Raw genomic sequence first — 18,952 nt, 5'->3', positions numbered from 1 at the left:
GGCAATGAAAGGCCGCAGGCATTCAGATCCAACACATGATGAGCTCACCAAGTTCTCGATAGCAACAGCCGATCCCTCTGAGTCACACACACACACACACACACACACACACACACACACACACACACACACACACACACAGCTTGGCAGCTTCATCGAATAACTGACTTTCATGACATTCATTGCAAAAAGCCTCAGTTCAGACGGCAAGCAAAAGAAGTGTCTGGATATTTAACGCTGACTCGGATGTCTCTGAAATGTCTTGGTGTAGAAGTCCTTTTGGGAAAAAAAAAAAAAGTGTCGCTTCAGAGATTAAATTCAATAGTTGGTACTCTAACATTTGAGGTTGATGCTTAAAATAGAAGTAAACCAACCGTCACTTATACTTAAATGCATCATTTAATCACAACAAATTTCAAATTGACTTGAGAAATCCCCACAGTGACTCCAGTCAGCATCGCTCTGGTCTCAAAATACCGCAAGTTACAGATCCATAAGAAACAACATCGTGATGAATTCAGTGCGATCGCTTAAGTTTCCACAGGGCAGCAGCCTTGACACTCATATAATGAGTATAGATGTGAATAATATATATTTAAAACAGAATAGGGCACTTGAAGTACCACTACAAGAACAGTTAACCATTGTCGTTTAGGGCGTTCATAGCAAGGCCACAGTGACAGGAGGAGCTGTGTGTTTGACAGTGAGTGTCAGGTAGATGAGTGAAGTAGTTCCCCCTCCATTTCTACACAGCTGTGGTCACACCAACTGACGGGAGTTGATTGCGATTGACAGATGCAAGCAGACTTACAATTGGTTACATTCTCATCAGTCATCATTTACCTGAGTTAAGGCTTAAAAGTCGGGCATCTAATATGTATTTATATGCAAAAAAATGTAAAAGTATTCCTCTTTTCCATCGCACTGACCTGCAAACATGTAGGTCTTTTAAACCAGGGCGGGTGATTGATTCCAATCCCACTGCAACAGTACCATCTGCTGCAGGGTTATTTGACCCAGGATTGAAATACTGACAAAAGCCAGACCTTCACGGGATTTTGGGACTGTGGAAAAGGGGCTTTAGATTAAAAAAAAAAAAAAAAAAAAAAAAAGGTATTCGAGATGATGTTGAGCAAAAAAAAAATAAAAAAAAAAATTTGTATGTGGTATATTTGTTCATCATTCCCACACTTGAAAGCTTTTGTTCCTATTTTCACTTGATGAATAAAGTTCGGTGAAGAGCATTCTTGTACAAAAAAACAAAACAAAACGGCAAAATTCTGTAAAGCAGAGAGTACAATTTCTTCAGTTTCAACTGGATGAAAGTTCGTCAACTGCATGGTGATCAAGAAAAGCTCAAGTGATCTCCATAACTGATTATTTCCATTGCAGCTGACACAACGTGATTAAACTAAATTAAAATAATTTAATTTAAATGTTTTCAATCATGCGTTCCCTCTGGCCTCACTAGACTAAATCTCGGTGTATTTTCTGGATCATATTTAAACTTTGACTAAGAAAACCCAGCACTTTATTCTTTTTTTTTTTTTTTTGCACAATGATTTGCTGGTGAAATTAAAATGGGCTGCCAGGCAGGGGATATTACGACCCTCTGATGTAGCCGCAGAAGTCGGTCATGGACTGAAAAGCGTGGCTCAAGGGGAGCAGGTGTACTAGAGCGCCGGTTCACTAAAGCTCTAAATCCATTAATTTCTGTATGAAGGGGGATGAGAGAGATTTTTCTGCTTGCAGTAATGCAGCCAACCAGTTGGAGAGAGAGAGGAAAACATCTAGGAGCAAAGAAGAAGAGATGCTACTTGTCACCAGTTAAGTGGACGGACAGTGACAGAAGCTAATAAGAATAATGTGCTCCACAACAGGCTATATGATTTACAAAACTGTCGCCGTTGTTAGCCTTCTAGTCTTGTTAGTTCCCACAATTTATGCTTTGAAGCCCACCTGATTGATTTCCTGCCTCCTCCACTCTAGGCGAAACCATATTTGAACATTTTATCTGACTTCAGCTTGAGACGGCTGCCCATAAGTGCTCGTGGCTATTTAATGTAGAGTTTTACGTTGTGGTTTTACAAATAATTCATGTACACTTTGCTTCATCACTGTAAAGGTGCTGACAACTTTTATCAGTGTCACTGGTGAATTGATGGCTTAAGGTGGCAATTATATTAGTGAGGTGTTTCTATTTGGGTGTGGAGGATTTCTCCCAGTTTCCATGTTCTCCCTGTTCCTGTGTGGGTTCTCTCTGGTACTCCAGCTTCCTCCCACAGTCCAAAGACATCAAGAGGGGACGAGGCTGATTGATACTCTAAATTGACTGTAGGTGTGACTGTGAGTGTGAATGGTTGTCTGTCTCTATGTGTTGGTCCTGTGACGGACTGGTGACCTGTCCAGGGTGAACCCCACTTCTTGCCCGTAGGCTGCTGGGATAGGCTCCACCCCCCACCCCGTGACCCTTAACAGGATAAGTCGTAGAAAATGGGAGTGGATGGATGGACTTTTTGACTCCCCTTGGTGTAAACACCCATCTCCAGTTTTCTTCCCAGCAGGTCAGCCCACCATGCTGCCACTCAACCAATCAGCTCCATACAATAAGCTAGTCAACCAGTCAGTTATTCAGGCCATTAAATCAGACTGGAGTCATCTCATTAAAGAGCTCTCTTCACACCTCATTTCCCCCCCTCACACTCTCATTTAGCAGCAATGGGGAGACTTAAGTGGAACTGAGTCAGGACATTGGCAAGGAGGTAGAGAGCAATGGGAGATAATACATTCATATTTGAGAAACATGTTGAGGGCCTCAGGCGTGAAGCTTTTCTTAGGTGATGCAGAGCAGTGAGAGGATGAATCATGTTTGAGCGTTGGTGGGACCGTCATGCCAGGCAACGTGGAACAGTAAACCTATAACATAAGCAACCTTCAAACCAGCAAACTAAATGCTCTTAAACTAAGATGAACACAAGCGCTGAGTACCTTGCCAAATTGGGGCAGCAAAAGCAAAACTTTCTTCTATCCATTTAATCTTTTCGCCTTGGATATTTCACCGTAACCAAAATGGGACATCTGTGGTCAATTACATTGCAATATTGATCAGAATGCTGCAGCCCATGGTTATTTTGCCCTTTTCAGGAGTGTATAAAAGCTTTCCACCTGCTGTGTCTTGGTGGAGACACCTGGCTCAAAGTCAATGTGGTTCCAAGTGTGAGGATGTGTAATTTTCTGTTTATAGACTGTGTCCTGCTGGGTCTGACAGCGGTGTCTTCATATGCCTATCACTTTGATTAAAAGTAGAATTTCTGTTGAAAGCTCTGTTGTAAAACACCTTGAGTAAAAATCCGCAGCAACCCTTTTACTCAAGCTCACGCACACACACACACACACACACACACACACACACACACACACACACACACACACACACACAAAAGCCAGCCTGGTTCAATATTTGATTCTGTGCGTGTGACTCTGTATTATTTAGACTTTGATTGGCTGCTGGAATCGTTCACAAGGCAGTGAAGCAAAACCGTTAATATCCCTTTTTCAAAGTGTCTGCTGAGATCTTAGAAATGTCTCTCAGGTTGGATTGGCAAAATAATTCTACCAGACACACCAAAATACTGCCGCAATTCTTCAGAGAGGAATTGATGTGAGCGTGTGTGTGTGTGTGTGTGTTTATGTGTGTCACTTTGCTTATTTTGTTAATAATTAAGGTTGTTTTATGCACACAGATGTTTTACCTGGAGGGGGAGGGGAAGAAGTGGGTCTTAGGCATGATGGGAGGAGAAGACACAACGCAAAGATTTGTCTTGTAAGCGGTGGAGAGGAGGTCCAGATGTCACCTTATCCCTGTTATCAGACACCGTTTGAAGCCAGGGAGCAGCACTGTCACCGATGGGTGGAGGGCACACAGAAATTTGTTGGCAAACACAGGGTACAGACATTACACAATAAATCATGGTAGGTGGTTTGCGGACCCTCAGTCTGGCTGTTGTACTCGACGCATAGAAAAGGCTCGGATGAGAGTCAGAGGTCACGTCCGTACTCTGAGGGGAAATATTCCGAGTGTTTGTTCCTGGATTTCCTCAAGGTCCTGGAGTGCTCTTCCTGGCTTGGCTTTCATTTCCCTGATGGACCACTTGGATGCTTGTTCAAGGACATTTGCATAGCGTGTCCTATCTGAACCATGTAGTTCATCATTTTGTTACTTGGAGTATTTTCATGTAGGAATAAAAACGTTTTGCATTGATATTTGCATTTTATTTCGAAAATGGTAAGTGAGTATCCCTTTTTGGGGTTATTAATGTTAAAAATTCATTAGTGATTGGTGATTTTCTTTAATTACAATTAATCACCCCTTTGGAGTTATACATGTTAATAATTCATTAGAAAATGGCGATGTGTTTCAAACTTTAGGTTCCTTTTTTAGCTGTTGTAAATATCAAAAACCCATAAAGCTTCAATGCATTTAGTTATATGACTGACACATTTTCCTGTTTCTTTATGACTCTTTATTTTCTTTATTACTACTAACAGGAAGAGCTTGGCAGGGCTGAAGTGCTCCAAGTTCTCACAGGGCTTGAACCATCTCTGAACAGTGGCGGGTTCAGCAGAGGTCGAGCCACTTTGCAGCACTGCCATAGCAGGTGATGTCCACCTGGGAGAACTCCTGCCCTGTAATCCAGGGGTTGTAGTGGAGGGCGGAGTCGAGGGAGTGCGGGAAGGCAGCTCGCTCCTTGCCATTGCCCTCTGTAAGCTGTGAGAGAGCGGTGTCCCCCCAGGTGTCCACCAGTGGCTAGCACGGGGTCAGTGGGGTAGACAGCCAGCAGCTTGGAGAGGAAAGGAGCAACATTTCCCTCACCCTTGATGGCCACATGTTACCAATAAAAATACCATGTTTACCAATATTTGGTAAAGCTGACAGTTGTGGCTGCCTGGATTGCGTGGGCCAAGGCCAGACCAAGCTTTGGCGGCACATTCGTAGGAGCGGACATGGAAGTGGGAGAGCACATGATAGTGCTGACACAGAAGGTGGTGGAGCACTAGGAGGGTCAGAGGAGGCTGCTCTGGTTGGCATCCATAACACAGTCCTGAAAAGCTCCTTGGCTATTGCCCAGTAGTGTGTCCAGACTCGGTGGTTCTTGCTTGTGGTGCAGGGTTCGAGTCCCGGCTCCAGCACAGGATCTTTCTGTGTGGAGTCTCCATGTTCTGTCTGTTCCTGTGTGGGTTCTCTGTGGAACTCCAGCTTCCTCCCACCACACGAAAAAGGCCTAGAGAAACACTCCTCACAATATCAACACCCAGTCGCTTAATTCGTGAAATTTGTTTTGCCAAAAACATGAGAAAATTATCATGATGTTGATTACTTATTGCAACAAAATTCAGTTTTTGGGACAGATCTAATCAGCTCTCTCTCTGAATACTGACACCTTCCTCTGGGACACGCAGGCTCCAGGTCATGAATAGACATCCTTCATTTGCTTTTGATGACGTCAATTAGAGCGTGTTACCAAAAATTGTAAGGTTTCCAAAGTGTAGATTTCTCTGTCTCTTATGCTGATATGAAGTCATTTGTTTATTGTTATTGCATTAATAGATAAATCAATTCAAAAGTGATCAGTACTGGTAGTAGTGGGTGTCATGGCTGTGGTCTGTTCATGACTCCATATTGACTCCATATTCATTTCAATAGAATTTTTCTCACTTTTTTGGGGGATTTCTGTTGCCATGGTTACTCTTATCTCTACCAATAGTGTCAGCACTCTTGTTCTGATGGCGGCGCATGTTTTGATGTATACAACGTTGCTGTTCTCTCAAAGCTTCGGGAGGAATGACGTGCCGAGCAGCAACTAAGATGTGCTGCATCTTGAGCTCATAAAAACCTTGGCTAAAGCAAAAGTTAGCAACTATTGATTATACCTTTGAAATAGTAAGCTGAAAAAAATGCTAACAGGCTTTTTTTACGATGTACTGCAAGTGATGCTTCTAACTGTAAAATCTAATCTTACCTCAAGGTTCAATTTAAACATTACAAGATTTCAATGCACCAGTACACATTATAAACAGTGTGTGCCCTTGCATCACTACATACCCGTCATTGCTTTTTGCATATTTGTGTATATTTCCTGCAGAGGGCGGCACGGTGGTGCAGTGGTCAGCACTGTGGCCTCACAGCAAGAAGGTTCCAGGTTCCAGTCCCAGCTCCAGCACAGGATCTTTCTGTGTGGAGTCTCCATGTTCTCCCTGTTCCTGTGTGGGTTCTCTCTGGTACTCCAGCTTCCTCCCACAGTCCAAAGACATCAAGAGAGGACGAGGCTGATTGATACTCTAAATTGACTGTAGGTGTGACTGTGAGTGTGAATGGTTGTCTGTCTCTATGTGTTGGTCCTAAGATGGACTGGTGACCTGTCCAGGGTGAACCCCGCCTCTCACCTGAAGGCTGCTGGGATAGGCTCCAGCCCCCCCGCAACCCTTAACAGGATAAGAGGTAGAAAATGGATGGAAAAGTATCTGGTACAAAATCTGGTAAAATGCATAAACGGGCAACATTTGTTTTGATTGTACATCTTCCCTTACGAAAGAAAAACAAATGTAATAAATGCATTAAAATTGTAAATAACCTATTCGTATGGAAATTTACCAAACAATGAAAGACTTTAATTGATGGAAATTAACTCATTTCTTAATAATTTAGTCACTCCCCTCTTATTTACTTTTCCTATCATGACAACACACTGCAGCATCTCTCCTCTCTCTTTTCTCCATTATCATCCTCTTTCGTTCCTTTCTTTACTGTCTATTCTCCTTCTGTTCATGTGGCATGTTGGTGTTTCCATAGAGGGCACACAAGCACGCACTAATAACTTCTCATCAACACTAAAGAGTGTGTCTGCATTCATTTCTGTGTTTACGTGTGGATGTGAATCCTGACGGTACGTCTTCAGTGTCTTAATAGACTCGCAGACAAGTAATAGGAATATATAAATCTTAATCACGAGTGCTTTTCTACATGCAGGACACAAGCGCACACACACACACACACACACACACACACACACACACACACACACACACACACACATCCTCCAAATTTCCACTCAGGCATGCAGCATGCATCCACAACCAGAATATTTTATCCTTCTTCTGTACCACTACAATTATTCCTCCCTGCCTCTTGACCTCTCATGTCTCCTTCAAATTGGCTCACTGACTTAAAAAAGCATTATATACTGTAGGCATCCCATGATAACACTGTCAGTCTACTGTTTTTTTTTCCTTTCCAATTCTCCCTACCTGTCCATATTCCTCAGTCGCCCTCCACGGAGTACGGCAGATGTAAAAGCCTTCACTTTGTCACACTATAACAAGTATGAGTCTCCTGGAACATAGTGTGTGAGTGTGTGTGTGTGTGTGTGTGTGTGTACTTCCCCTTTCCTTTAGGATTATTTTCTTTGTTATATTGCAATGGCCAAGCTAACCACAACGATCCTCAACGGCAGTTCCTCACTGTTCACTCTCAACAGCAAATAGTTTAAGTTTGAAATGTTCCTCTTTAAGTAGCAGTGAATCAGGTAGTTAGCTCGTAGCTGCCCAACCCAACTGCTTGTACTGGCGATGGTCGGGGCGAATTCACATTCGTCACATCTCTTACAAACTGTGAAACCCCAGCAGCAAAATCCATCACGGGACAAACACAGGCATGATAGAGCCGAGGAAGAGAAAAACCATATGTCTTAAAAGATTTTATCTGATGACAGCCCCTCGAGCACTACTAGCAGACTCAGAAAACACTGTGTTGTTGCCTGTGACCAAATTCATGCTCGTCAAGATGAAAACCAAGATTTAAACAAGAATGCATGATAATTCAGGCATTTATTCACAAAACAAAATCGGAATTTACTCGTGGTCTGTAATGGAGATCTAATCTATATCATTTTGGATTTCTTATCATTTATTGAGAGTTGCTATTTATTTTACACCATGCGGGAAGCATCTTTTGGAAATTTCCCTTAGTCTTTGTAAGAATGACAAAGTCATCTGCAGAAAGAAGGGCACTCGCACTTCCCTCACCACATATCATCCCACATTCTGATCGATAACATGAACAACAACTAACCTTACAGTCATTAGAAAATGTAAATACTAAGCTGCTGTGTGTGTGTTTGTGTGTGTGTATGTGTGTGTGTGTGTGAGTGTGTGTGTGCACTATCACGTTAAAGTGAAATGGAGGAAAAATCCGGGGGAGGATCCCCCCCCCCCCCACACGCACACACAGCAGCTTAGTATTTAAATTTTCTAATGACTGTAAGGTTAGTAGCTAAATCCAATCACGATGATTAAAAACCCACCACCAACAGCTGATAAAAGCAGCTCAAATATTAATTATATTGTTCAACAACAGATAAATCATCCCAAAAAGTTTATGGATCAACTTAAACTTTTCCCCCAACAAACTCTTGCAAATGCACAGGAAATCTGAAAGAGCACTTCAAAAAAATTAAATTAAATTAAAAAAAATTCAGATATGCACACATCCTGTGAGGATTAAACTGAAGCAAAGGGCACTATCTGTACTTTTATCTATTATTTAGTCTCTGATCTTGCTTTGTCATTTTATGGTCAAATGAAAACACAAACTTTTCTGCTGAGCCTGCCGTCCGCCCTGAAAACTCTCATTAATTTCCCTCACTTCTTTCAGCAGTTATCACTTCCACGCCTTCTTTCCGTTATATATTCATCACATTTTTCCTCAATTTAAATAGTTATGACATATCAAAACATCATTTCATCCAGACCTTCATAACTCTGTTGGCATGCCAACGACGTACTGCTAATTTAAGTGAAGTGTTCTGAGGTAACATGACCTGCTTATACAAATGTTTTAAAAAAAAGAACATTTATGTCACCTCATTAGTCAGGTCGGTGCCAAAACCGTTTCTTCTCTTTATTTCGTTTATTCAGATCTTAATTTTAATTATTCAAAGTAAACTGAAACTGCTGTGTGGAGTCAAGGGACAAGAAATGGTTAATTTCTTTGAACCACTAAAAGTCGTGGGGCAGAGTCGGTGGTGCAAATTGGTTTTCTCGCAGCTGTGATGGTAATCTTGACCTATGCTTGCAATAACGACGCGTCATTGCAAATATCTGTCTGAACTCGTATAATTGCTCAGCGTCTGGGCAGAGAACGTCAAGAGCTAATTCAATTTAGCGACTCCTCCTTGCTCCGGCGCTTTTCGTTTTCAGTTTGCTGTTGTTAGTTCTGATGTTGTGTAAGAAAAATGTACTCAAAGTATCTGGGATCAGTCAGTGGGACATTTTTATCTCCTTTATGAACAGTTTTGAATTTGCAAATTCACCTTGATGTACTGACTCTCAAATCTGATTTAAAAGCTGCTTTTGTTTCTTGGTTTTTATGGAAAAGTTGATCGCCTGAGCACCTTGACATGTGAGATATTTGATATTTGCGTTTCCCCTCAGCTCTTAAGAGCTAAAAACCATCTCTGTGTTCAGGGCTTTAGTTAAATGCCCAACCTTCTCATTTCAGTTGTCATCATTTTCCTCAGGGCCGTACCAGACTGAGTTGCTGTGCTCCTGAAGTCAAATAGAAACATCGGTTCTTTAGTGAATACTCGCTGCCATGTCCTGTAATGATCAATTCTTGTGGACGGTGTGTTTATCATCATCATTAACGAAGGAGTATTAGGACGAAAATCAGGGCAGAAGATTTTTCACTTTGAGAAAGAAAAAAGTCAGAATGTTGGGGGGAAAAAAAGCCAAAGAAATCTTGTCACTTCATCCTCAAGTCCAAGAAGATGTTTGTGGTCAATCGGAAGAAACACCCTGAAGGCCTGTCTGATACACCGCGTTCATATGTGGTGACGGTGACCTTGACCTCTGACCGCCAAAATCTTTTCAGTTCCTTCTTGAGTCTACATGGACATTTGTGGCTCATTCAAAGACACGTCCTCGAGACATTTCAGAGACATTGCGCCACCTAGAATGTGACAACAAAAAAACCCCAAAGTCTCACTGGCTCATGGCTGTCCTGGGGCAGAGGCATAAAATCGCAGCCAGTATTGCTGATGTATTACAAGATGGTTCGGGGGTAATGAAATGAAAAAGGTTATTATGAACGTTTCACTCATTTCCATCCAATGAGGTTGGCTGGGCAGCAACATTTGAATCAACATTCGCTCTCGGCTGACTGGTTTTCACTTTAATCATCAATATGACACATTTTGATAACTGGAGGCAAAATGCACAGATGATTGGCATGTAGACCACCAACAACCAATCTAGTCTTTTTTCATGTCCAGCATCATTGTACAGTAACGTGTGATTCACATCTACAGTTTAGCTGTAAATCTGCCATTATTGGACCGACCTGAGCCTGTGCTGCCACCTCTAGTGTGATGTAATATTTCTTATTCAGTCACTCCGTTTTTAAATGCGAATCTTAACAAGGTAAAAATGACCAAAATATCTGCTCCTGCGTTAGAATGTTTCACACTCGTGTGGATGCCAGCGGAGCGCGAACACAGTTCTGAGCGATAACGCCTGTCTGGTGTCTTGGTAATTCCACACGTCCTCCCAATGATTGAAAACAGTGTGCAGTAATTCCAAAGTGAGTCTTAATGTGTTGTGTTGGCTTCTTGTGATTTAGGAGCCACTCCCAGTGATTCCCATGCCTCAGGCAGTGTGATCCTTGGTTGTATCAATTATCCCCGAAGTCGCTCAAGGGAAGACTTTGGTATATGGCGTAATACATAACGAGTCCCCAGTTGGTACTGCGCACATCCTGCTGCTTTGTGTGTGTGTGTGTGTGTGTGTGTGTGTTTATTTGTTGATATGTTTCACATCAAAGTGAAGGGAGGAGAAGTGTGTGCTTCTACACCTCGGCCTGCACAGCCAATGAAATGTGACATTGTAGATATTTATCAGGGGCGAGAACTTTCAGCGCAGAGGCACATTGGCATTAAAGGTTCAGTGAAACAGCTCTGCACGCTGGTGTAGATGAGGAGGGTGCAAGATGACACTGCATTTATACGGCACTGTTCAAACTCAACGACCGCTCCAGGCTTTCGAACACATTCACCCACATACACAGGCACAGGCTGTCAGCAGAGTCTTCCATGTGACCTGCTCATACGACCTTATCATAGGACTTTGATCACTTAGAAATTGCCTCGATGAATTTAGGCTGAAACCAGGAACCTTCTAGAAGAAACATGCAGAGACGTAAAGTCACGAATGTTCAAGCCTCTCCCCGAATGAGTTAACACAGTGCTCATTAAGCTCATTGCCACCAGGTATATCTCTCTGCATTTTATATTATAGCGAGTTTTGTGCCAGTGGCAACATTTCCGTAATGCCTTAAGGATAAATACAGTGCGTGCTTTATGGGCAGAGCACCCTTCACTTCCACCGGAGCTGAACGTGGCCGTTCTAGTCATCGCTTCCGTTCCCACCAGAAGCGCTGCAGAATTTTTCAGACACACCTGATATTGTGTCAAACTAATGTTACTAGAGAGTTTGAAGCAATCATGTGACTTAAACTGTGTCCAGTACACATCATTATAACTGCTTTTGCTCATTTGGAGATTTAACATGAAACTGCTACAATTTCAGTTACCTCTATGACAGATCCATCCATCCATCCATCCATCCATCCATCCATTTTCTTCCGCTTATCCTGTTAAGGGTTGCGGGGGGGCTGGAGTCTATCCCAGCAGCCTTCAGGTGAGAGGCGGGGTTCACCCTGGACAGGTCACCAGTCCATCTTAGGACCAACACACAGAGACAGACAACCATTCACACTCACAGTCACACCTACAGTCAATTTAGAGTATCAATCAGCCTCGTCCTCTCTTGATGTCTTTGGACTGTGGGAGGAAGCTGGAGTACCAGAGAGAACCCACACAGGAACAGGGAGAACATGGAGACTCCACACAGGAAGATCCTGTGATGGAGCCGGGGCTGGAACCTGGAACCTTCTTGCTGTGAGGCCACAGTGCTGACCACTGCACCACCGTGCTCTACGACAGATATGCTATTTATTCCATTGTGGTTTGTGTTGACTCCTGAAGGAATCAGACACCTGATTAAAAAATATTACAATTCCAAAAGCCTAGAGGGTGACAGGGGGTTGGAAACTGTAGTGGCTTGAAGTCAGGGGCAAAGTTTGTGTCAAGAACCTTCTGGGGCAAAGCGGTAAGTTGAATGAAAACATGACTGATGCTACTTTTCTAGAACTCACTCGAAGAGACCGAGCAGCACTGATGAAGATGTTATCAGAGCTCCAATATGGCAAGAAGAGAAAGCTTGGATGTATTCAAGCAGCTCCATATGAGCCGTGAAATATGATGAAAGTGTTGTGGGTCTTGATGTGATGGAGCTTTAGGGGCAACAGTTTGAGTTGAGGCACAAAATGGCAGAACTGTAGAAGGATGATGGTACTCGCAGAATGGCAGGTCAGAAAATGGGTCAGTGGCAATTTTCACAAACTGGCTCCACTTTGGTTAAGGTTTGGTACGGTTGAGCAAACGACTACTTTTAATGTGAAGTGCGGTCTTGGATGTCAGAGTCTGGCTCATGGTACACCAAATCCATCCTTTTTCTATTTATTCAGTATTCACGCCCCCAGCAGAGGATCGGCTGCTGGTCCCTTGGCCTTTTCTTTTTTATTTTCATTATAAATCAAAGAAGTGGGAAAGGTAAAACTCAAGGGTAACCATGTGACATTTAGGACTTCATAATAAAGACAATAAATTAGCAGATTTTAATACAGGCACATTCACATATGACACTGACTCTTTCTAAATTATATCCAGCATTGCTTCATTGACATTAAAGTGATAATATAGGCATAAAAAGAGATTAAAGATCATTGTGTATAAATTCTAAAATTGAGTTGCGTATGCGTGTGTGTTTCTGTGTGTGTTGGATGATTGCAATCTGAAACGCTCGTTAATTATGTGACTATCTGATGACAGGTTCTCAACTTTGAGATTATACACGTGCATCCGTTGTCGTCCAGTGTCAACAATATACTGTATTCTTGAAACTGGACTGATTTTTTTTTTTTTTTATTGAAACTTAAAAACCTCAATTTGTTGAATCGGACCTCAACTTGTTTTCAAGCTAATTTAGATACAGGAAAATGTAAACATGTAGGGGAGGTACAACAATGTAGTGCAACAACTTTTGCAAAATGTAATGTTCTATGTATTAGAAAGACCCACAGTGATAGATGAGCCCCTCCTCGTTTTATTGTGGGTGTAAAATATGGTCATGTGAACCAAGGTGGCGTTTCTTTAATCCTCTAACCCCATTATAGTGTAGACGACCTGCTGGAACTCTAGTGATACTGTTGCTAAGGCAGTACACTCAAAACATTGTGTTGGTTAACGAGTACACTGCTACTTTGACCCCTGAAGTGCTCAGCATTAATACAACCACACAACCACACACACACACACACACACACACACACACACACACAAATATTCAAGGCACTTTTTTCATGGATGATAAGTCGTGTGTGTGCCCAGGGTGCATTACAGCAGTCGACTTATTAATCAGTGTAAATATAAACCATACACAGACACAAACATGCCCCTAAAAAGACAGCAGACTGCACCAAGGAGCAGCCTGCTGGGTTTTACCCTGGAGTATATTACTGTGGGAGCCATATTAATCAATATATTAACACAGTTGCCTGCTGGCAGTAGCAGTGGTTGAATCAGGGCTCGGGTGTGTGTTCCACCCGTGGTACTGAGAGCGTACCCTCTTCCACAGCAGGGCAGAGATGGGAGCCATTGCCTTTATATTGGGAATGCAGTAAATTACAATACTGTAAAATAATGCATGATTTATTTTGGATGAGTGTACACATATGATACTGCAAGCTACACACATTTTTATTTTTTATGCAGCACACAGCTCTCCTTAATTAAACTCCCTCCTTGTTGTTTTCAGCTTGTGTTAGAAGTGAATTAAATATGGTGTGTTTTATCTGTGCATGGAAGCTAATAATGCTGATGGAATTTTCCCGCTTGCTTCACAGCTTCGTTAAATAATAAAAGTGCCCAAGTAAGGATAAAGGATGGGGACTGTTAAGGTTTATTAATATTGATATGATTATTAAGACTGGAAATATGACAATGACACATTCTTAAAAGTAGTGGCAATTCTTTTATGGGTATGAGAAGGCAAACTAATGTGATATATGTGATATATACATGAGGTATATGCATTAGGGTTGGGCATCACCTCGTAAACTCAAGTACTATCACGATACTATTCTGCAAGAGAATCCAACAAAGCTAAATCACAATATCTGTGGAGGTGAAGAAAAAAAACCTCTATAAAAAGCAGTAATCATGTATTCGATTACTGCTTTGGTTTCAGTATCACAAAATTTGACAATTGGGATGGAAACTATATCTTAGAGAGTAGGGACATCAGCTGCTGTACAAAAATGTGGATATTTGACACCAGTGTTACGATATTGCATGGCAAGAGGAAGTATTTTGATGTGTCAATATCCCTTCATCAAAGAAAGAATAAAAAAGAAAGAGAATAAGTGAGGTAAGCTAACGCTAGCAGCCTATTAGCAAGGAGTTGTAGTTCAAACTTAAGCATCTCAAGTTTAACCACTGACATCTCAGCTGGTTGAGAATTTTGGGTTCATGTGCTAATGTGGGTTTTATTTTAATGGAGGCAGCTACAGTAGCATGTGTGGCTACTCACCTAGCTATCTGGGCTTCTATGCTGGCTTTCTGTCTGCAAGCTGACAGTGCAGATGGTGTTCAGTCCAGAATAACCTCACAAGGGCGAATCAAGTCGAGTTCTGCTGCTGGCTCAAATGTCTGTAGTGGTTAACCATGAGCTGATGTTATGAGATCCTGCGAGTGGGAACAGCTAACGTTAACTTAGCACGCTTCGTCGCATGCCGGCAGCCATGACTGGTTAGCACTCACAGTCCACCGCCACAACAGCCTCAAGAAACAGCCAGTTATAACTCAGGAAAAAATATTTTTTATTCCAAAACATGCAAAATAAAAATGACAGCTGTGGGGATCATGATGTTTGCACAAAATATCAAAGAAAAAAAGCAATAACTTCAAGCAACCACTCATGAACTTAATTGGTGAGAAACACAAAAAGCCTCCAGACAGAAAAACAGCATTATTTAAATAAATTATAAACAGTAACACTGTCAAATAAAATCAGATGAACACATCTGATAGTTTTTGGCACTGGTAGTATCAGAGGCCAAACACTTCTGCCTCGTTTTGAATGCTTGCAGGCTTGTGATGTCCTCTTAGCATTGCAGGGCTATAAATTGTCAGCTATTCTTTCAAGGGAGCTCTGCTGGATTGTGGATCTCTGTGTTTTCACAGAGGAGCCGCAAGCACTCACCACTTTAACTGCTGTGGATCCTTCGGCTTCCATCAAAGTCTGTGAATCCGTGAGTGGGGACAAGCAACGATAGGCTTTGGTGTGCATTTTTCAGAGGCAACCAATCCTCCTGCTTTCTGAACCAAATAAAATCTGGTGAAAAAGAAAAAAAAAATCAAATGAAGGAGACTCGTTTCTGTTTTTCATACCTTAGACAAAGAGAACAGGGATGAATTTTGACTAGATTGAACATTATTTATGAAAGGGAAAGAATACTTGTGTCAACCATGGGGGAGACAAGCAACATGTACCTTAATAAAAGAATTCATGACAATCCAAACAATTATCTTAGTCTAAACCGGCGCAACGTTTCTAATCAGCAAATAATCAGTTCTTGTGACATTTTTGTTGAGCCAAATTAAAAATGGAAATAAATCCAATTCTAAATAGAAATGCAGGTCATTGTCTTTATCTCTTTGTTTTGTTGAAGCATATGAATGCAAATAAGTTAGCCCAGACAGAAAATCCCAAACATAGAATTTCTGCGATTCACATCTCTGTCTTTGGAGCAATGTTCATGTTCCCCGATGCTCTGCTTTTCTTCATGTTTCCACTTGCTCTCTTATTTCTTGCTTTCAAGCCGGTCTCACTGCAGTTCGTGTCAAAGTCACAAAACATGTGTCTTCTGTCCTCTCGCCGTCCTCTTTCCTCCTCTTGAACTTGTTTATCTGCATCAAGGCGCATGAAGCATACAGGGGGATTTGATGTTTATCTCTCAATGAGTTTCAAACTCAGAGCAAACATACATATATCTGTGTGTGTGTGTGTGTGTGTGTGTGTGTGTGTGTGTGTGTGTGTGTGTGCATATATATGTATTTGAGATAAGATGGTAAAATGACTATTATATTGGTGTGCATTAGCATTTTATTCCACGGCTTTGTCTAAGGGAATTACTAATGATACTGTGCCCTCTTTGATTTTCTGTCTGTATTACTTTTAAAGGTCAGGAAACAAGGGATATTTCCCCCTCTTCTTCGGTGTCCTTATACTGTTGAGTTATTATATGTATAATTTGGTAGTACAGAGTAATACTCGCAGGATTCAATTTTCTCTTGTGCTACATCTGACAAGTCTGAAGGATGAATGGTTTGATTGCTTCTCGGGCCATATTCATATTTAACAACACGCGTGATGAAAGCTTGCATGTCAAAGTGAAACGTCTCTTCATGGGAGTGTGATTAGTTCGATGTCATTAGGTGCACGTTGAGTCTAAAATGACCCCAGTCTAAGACTTAACAACAAGGTAAATATCATAAAAGGGCTCCTGAATGTGCGTGACTCGAGGGTGACAGCATATTTCCAGTGTTTGGGTTACAATGGTAGTTTTTCAGTCATTAGAAATGTTTCAATTGATACTTCAACCTACTGAAGCGTGTTTTAATTGGGCTGCGCACATTCAACCACAAGCTCAAGCGTAAACATGGGATTTCATTTGACACTCATAAAAAAAGTGATTGCGCGTCGAGAACTAGCAAGGAGCAGGTCATCAGCACTCAGTGGTCTTGAACCCAACCACGTAATGGGAGTGAAGCTGTTGCCCTGCGTCCCTGCGGTTTTCTTCTCACGTCCTTTGTTGGCAGTGTGAAAAGCAGCTCTTCATACATCATTAGCCCGTGTTCTATGAATGAAAACAGGTGCCGAGACATTTAAAACCTCTGTTAAGAGCCGTGAAAAAAAAGGCTCAATTTATTCACTACTGCTGTCCCTTTCGCAATAAAAACACTTGATGTATCATGAATAATAGATAGCGCAGAACTCAAGGCAGACGCCTGAATAAAGAAGACATGGAGTACACCAAACAATATATTTTTAAATTGGATTGAATTGAATATTTTTTTAAGTTATGGTTAGCAATCCTTTGCTTTTAGCTTCAAGCTACATCCAAGTGTGGCTGACTTTCGGCATTCTGAGGTCATAAGGACATCATGAAGGAATGGAGGAAGAAACCTCTTTGAGAGCACAAAACAACTATTTATGAGCATCTGAAAGGAAAAAAAAACAAACAAACATGTTTTGGGTGAAAAAATTGATTAAAGTTTCTGTGAAAATGATGGTGTTTGTTATCACAATTGTACCTTCGTATAACTTGCCTTTATTTGGACAGGGTTGGTTGACTGGCTGTTGGGATAATCGAGCAAAAGACAGATGTACAGACTGACAGGACGGACAGAGATTCTTTGCTTTGTAGATGGAAGCTCGATGGTCACACCTGCATGATAAAAGTATGCGGTGCATAAGCTGAAAGAATGAACCTGAAAAAGAGTTTTTCTCAAGTTCCCAGTCTCAGCATGGAGGAAAGTACAGGTTGATCTATATTTTAATCCATCCGTCTCTCTGACACATCGCAGAACAAATGCCATATGGGAGCTTTTTATAAGCTCCAGATATTTTTAGAAGCCATAAAAGTTGTTTGGATTTGTTGTTGTTTTTGTGTTAGAGTTTGAAGAAATAGCTAACTTTTGAGGTATTCTATCATTGAAAATAACAAACAGGTTTAAATTCCACACTGGATTCATGCTAGGAGGATTTTAACGACGGTTTTTGATGTTTCATTTAACGTTTGTTGCGGTTCAGATTTACGAGCCCAAGAGGAGACATCACATCACGCTTTGGCAAGATGGGACTGAATCCTCCGTTGCCTAGGTTTCGTGTGTGAATGTGTCCGTCTAGCTTTGTGGGGACCAATATAAGTTTAAAACATCTTTACTGAGGGCATTTCTGCAACGTGAGGTCATATTATTTATTTTATATAGTCACAAAAAAAAGTCTTCTACTTTCTGTGTCAAAATGCTTTTGTTATTGAGATGTGAGTCAAAGAAACACAAGACACAAGAGTATTTTGTCCTGATTACCTGGAAATTTGAGATGCGCTACATTATTTGCATTTTATTTTGTTAAATTTCCACTAAACTGCTCCACTAAAGATCTGATTATTGGCGAGCAACCGCATTTTTCAACATAACCCTGCGGCTACGCATGGGTCACTCACTGTGTCCATCTAATGAATGCGCTCTCACCAACCACAGACAGACAGACAGGTCCTGACACGACCTGAGGTGGTGGCGAGAAGAATCTGGTTTTGGGAAACACTGCCAGTTCGCCAAAGTCGACATAAAGTAACTGTTTCAGCAAGTTTTGTAGAAGGTTTCTTATATAGTCACCTTCTTAAAATAATCACCGAAGACATTTTTTTTCCCCAAGTTTGTCAGAAAACACAAAAAAATTGGAGACAAACATAAGGAGATGTTTTAGGCACACACGCAAAAATTGTCAAAAAGTGATGTAGCAATTTTTTTAAGAAGGAGACGATAATGGAGACTGTTTTCAGAAAACAACCTGACTGGTCTTAAGTGCCACTGGACCAAAATGACCTGGATTTGCAGCATGTTCATGTGACTGAGTCCTCGTAGCAGCCACAGCCATTGTCTCCAGCATGGAGGTGGTTGCAGGCAGCAGAAAGACCGTTTCTTCCCCATTT

The 18,952-nt window shown here is 41.5% G+C and overlaps 1 pseudogene; it reads right to left on the bottom strand.

Moving 5' to 3' along the window:
* Positions 1–3,748: 3,748 nt before the first annotated feature.
* Positions 3,749–13,830, bottom strand: LOC147244211 (aminoacyl tRNA synthase complex-interacting multifunctional protein 2-like; annotated as a pseudogene).
* Between the last annotated feature and the right edge of the window lie 5,122 nt (positions 13,831–18,952).

This window comes from Aulostomus chinensis, chromosome 19, assembly GCF_037954235.1.
Source record: "Aulostomus chinensis isolate RoL2024-O1b breed Wild chromosome 19, RoL_Achi_v1.0, whole genome shotgun sequence".
NCBI classification, from domain to species: Eukaryota; Metazoa; Chordata; class Actinopteri; order Syngnathiformes; family Aulostomidae; genus Aulostomus; species Aulostomus chinensis.
This window is presented reverse-complemented; position numbering and strand designations above follow the sequence as displayed.